At 33.0% G+C, this 4548-nt stretch overlaps 1 long non-coding RNA gene across 1 annotated transcript; it reads left to right on the forward strand.

Moving 5' to 3' along the window:
- The first annotated feature begins 242 nt into the window (after positions 1-242).
- LOC122525338 lies at positions 243-4203 on the forward strand. The gene is made up of 3 exons (XR_006305760.1): positions 243-1023; positions 2245-2335; positions 2711-4203. It is a non-coding gene; the product is annotated as an uncharacterized LOC122525338 (long non-coding RNA).
- Positions 4204-4548: the final 345 nt, after the last annotated feature.

Consider the following 4548-nt stretch of genomic DNA (forward strand, 5'->3'; position numbering starts at 1 on the left):
GACATATTCGAATATTCAAAATTTAAAGCATAGACAAAAGAAACAAAAGATTCGTCGTAGAAATATATATTTGAAATTAAATTTAAATCATTCGTTTTCCCGCGCAAACGTTTCGCTGGAATATCACTGGAGGCACGGCAGTTGGTTCTGCTTCTGGAGCCCTATACCCATTTCATCTTTTATCTCAATGACGTGAGAGTAAAATTCTCCTCCTATCGTAGAGAATCCCAGTTGCAGAACAGGTTGGACTGGGAGGTACCATTTTGGCACGGTTGGCGGCGCTGTCGTAGCTTTTCTTAGCGTTCTCGACAACGAGAAGAGAATATTCGCGTCAAAGGGGTCTCCTTATTCTTTGGATTCTTTGTGTCGTCGTTATTTGCAAGTGACTCGAAGAAGACACGATTAATATTAAAACGAAGGTTTAATTCGTTTTTTACGTTAATTTCCGGGTGTCCTTGTCCTTGTCGTTCTCGCGTGAATAAGGAAGGAGAAAGAGTAGGTAGACGACAGAGCAGAGAAATAAAAGGACTCTGTTTTACCCTTGGAAATAAAAAAAAACATTATCTTCTTCATGAAATTTCTCGCCGATAATACGTATCACATTAGTTTTCCGATGATTATTAGAATATCATCGTATCTCGATTGGAAATTTTCTTATTTTTCCTTTTACCGTCTTCCCATCTTTCTCCCTCCTTTTCAAACGGTATACTGCAATGAGACCTTGGTTCGAAAGTCACGTGGTCCGCCGGTCAGTCCATTGTTTACAGCAATTAATACGACAGTTTAAAGTTACGCATTATTGTTGTTGAGATAAACCTCGTCTAACGTGTTTTTTATCTTATCGACAAAGTGTTTGTTGTTGTTAAACGAATGTTCGTTATTTTCTTCTACTTCGATGAGAATAATCATTTGGATTTCTAAAATAAGTGTCATGCACTTTCTCGTACAACTGTTTAATGCAAACGGTGAATAATCGTCCAGAACACCGTTCGATTTCGAATACCACGATAATTCTCATTTTTCGTAAGTGCATTATTATTATTATTATTATTATTATTATTAATTAACAAATTGTTGATTTCTATTACTGTATTTTTTCGTTTCATTATGAACCCTATGACAATTGTTGAAATATATTGAACGTAACACAATCAGCTTAAAAATCTATACCCATCATCGTTTACAATTTAAAATGTTTATTATATCGTTTAATTCGAACGAAAGTGGATGAATTGCGAATGATTATTTTAATTTTATTTCTTTAAGAATATTATCCTAAACGATGAGAGACGGGGGATGTTAAATAGCAGGTAACCCTTTTCGGTCTTTTCAGTGATACGATACTGATTGTGAGTATGTTTCCATGGTAACTGCAATATACAGTTCGCTGAAAAAAAAAAAGAAGTAACTTGAATTTAAATGACTCACTCGGTATACTTTGCGTACGCAATCAAAATCGCAGATAATAAAATGGGAATTGTATGTAAAAAAAAAAAAAACAATAGAATACAATTATGGTATGTTCCGTTTTAAAATGGCTGACCTTGTGCATTATTCTATTAGAAAAAATATATGATTATTATACGGTGAGCGTACTCACCTTTCGCGAGCGTATATTATACATAGAAAAATATTGAAAAGAGAAAGAAATGGTAAAGAAAAGGACTGGTGGCCCGATTAGGTGTAAAGATAACGAGTAGGAGCGTCCTTGGTATGGCATAGTACTACTGAACACAATCGAGTCATTGTCCATCGAAGTTGTTCGTAAAAAAAAGTATGCGAAGACGCGAGCGCATAATAAGACGTCGTACTAATTGTGTTGCGAAGCGTAAAAGCTGAAAATAACCTCGGTTGCGATGTAATTACTCTTTGTTACAGAATGTACAGACAAAATTTTGGGAATGCGAAAAGTTTACTCGAACTCACCCCCTCCCTGCCCCCCCTACAACTGAGATAACTATTTAATAATCGTCTTTTAATTTAACTTTTATTAGAAAATCACATATTATTCGAGTCAAATTGTATTTGTTTTACGAATATTTTTAATCTATTTTATATTGGTAAAAGTTTATTTCAAATAAAATGAAGAAATATCTCATTATTATATTTATTCGTATATTATATAAATCTTATATTAAATATTTCAATTATATATTATACTTTTTATTTTGACGATACACAAACACACCATGTATTTTGTACACGGTAAACAAGTTTCAATCGTATTCGTTATCTCTGTTATAGGAAACAAACCAGTTATCGGTTCTTCATAAAAATAAATATTCTCGGAAACAAATCGGACGCCGGGCTTCATACCTTTTCCCCAGATAAAAAGGTGAGGAGATATCATATATTACGAATTTTTTGAAATTTCACTTTCGTTACTTTCATTTATATATATTTCTTAATCTAAAAATAGGTTGTAAATATACACTGAATGTGTACGTATATAAATATACATATAATATTATACTCGTTTATAAAAAACGAGTCTCGATTTTCGTATTACCACGTGAAAATATACATGTACATATTTTACATATATATCGATTCGAATATGTCTACTAATAATACTGCGTATGGTAGTATAGTTATATAAGATATTGCACAAGCGATGCATTTGTTTCTTAAAAAACGTTTATTCATTTTTCCTCGTTCTACATCGTACATACATATAATATTAGATACATATCTAACATTTTTCCGATAGAATTCTTCATATATATAAAAAGAAAAGAAGAGAAATCTCGATAAAAAATAGAAAACCTTCAGATATTATTCCATGCAAGAAGAAAGAGAGAGACAGAGAGAGAGAATAATCATTTTCTCATGGTGGAAAAAATAATCGGTTATTTAAAAGAAAAAGTTAAGAAAATCGTGGGAGTGAATAAGATAGTAGAAGTAGAAGAAGTGATTAAACCATAATACGTAAACACGGATATAATTAGCGAAGCGAGATTCTTGAAGGGTCACGATCAGTGGGGCCGATGAATTAATTTAATATAATTAGAGCGTTCACAGAGCGTGAGAGTAAATAATGCATCGTTTACCGCTAGTTGCTGCTGCTGTGCTACTGCTGCTGCTACTGCTGCTGCTGTTGCTGCCGTTGGTTACATCGTACGTGATAAAAGCTTTAAAGCACGATAAGGGGAGGATAGTTAATAGGTGTATAATACATTGTTCGAAAGCAAGATGTGTACGAGGCCCGTTCGGAAAACAGTCCAAGTAAAAAATAAAACGAGCCCACGACGCGAGAATCGGCCTTCATTAATTATCCGTACCATAAATATGTATTTGTAGTACGTGTATTTGTGTATATATGCGTGAAAACGCAAAGCTTGTTGCACCAATGGCTTTTATAACGCGAGATTGTGCAAATACTACCTCATCGTTCGTGCAAAGTCGAATCTATTATACATGAATTAGCAGCATGTTTCATGAGTATTCCCGTGTATTGTCCACGAAGTAGTATCTATGCAGTTACGTGTTGATGTCTGCTTGATATCCTAGCCCTCCCTCCGTTCACTCCCACCCCCTCATCATATAAAGATTTATTTTATAACAATCCGTGTATTTCGTGTCTTCTTCGTGTATACTTGTTTTTCGTTAACGATTGGAAAAATACAGGAAAAAACTTGTAACACATGATTCATGAGTAACTTCGCGAGATTATCTTTGCATTATTAATCGGCCCAAATTATGCGTGGTAATCTGACAACTTTCAAAGTGATAAATTATTTATATTTAACGCTTATACATGGATACTATTATTTTTCTTATTTTTTACTTTGTACATTAAATTCATCAACGATAAAGTAATAACACTTATATGATGTAATTATTATAATTATTAAATTGTAGTTTTGTTTGAAGCATATAATAATAATATTAATAATAATAATAATAATCGTCATCATCATCTACAGATTAATAACTAGTTGATATTATAGGTGCTAGAGAGAGAGAGAGAGAGAAAGAGAGAGACTGAGGAAATTGCACACCGGATGTGTGCGAATTTGGAAGATTAAGAGAGTAGTGAGTAATCTCTCGATTATTTATCGAGAATATTTAGAGAGAATATATATCGAGTAGTATATTGTGAGATTGTGATAAGAGAAGAGAAGAGAAGATATAAAAAAAGCGAGATTTCAATCTGTAGTTGTAATTAATTAATAAATAACCGTTTACAAGCAGCACCGTCAACACGTGGGAACTTTTATTTCTTTTTAAAATGAAACATCCCAGATCCCACAATACCACCCCCCTGGTAAGATATTTAATGAAAAAACAAAAAGAAAGAAAAAGTTTGATCGTGCATTCTTATTCGTTCGTTTTTTTTTATTAGCAAATGAGAAATCATTATCAGTGTTAACTCGATTTACAAGGAAACGGGGTTTTCGTGATTATCTTTGATATTAATTAAGCTAATAAATTGCGCAGAAATCGAGCAACTACCAGATACGATAAGAAATTAATTGAATGCAGTACGGATCTTATAATTTAGTGATCTTTGTTCGGTTAAAAATGACTCACCTATGAAACGACTCT

The sequence above is a fragment of the Polistes fuscatus genome, unplaced genomic scaffold, assembly GCF_010416935.1.
Source record: "Polistes fuscatus isolate 324 unplaced genomic scaffold, CU_Pfus_HIC Scaffold9, whole genome shotgun sequence".
Classification (NCBI taxonomy): Eukaryota; Metazoa; Arthropoda; class Insecta; order Hymenoptera; family Vespidae; genus Polistes; species Polistes fuscatus.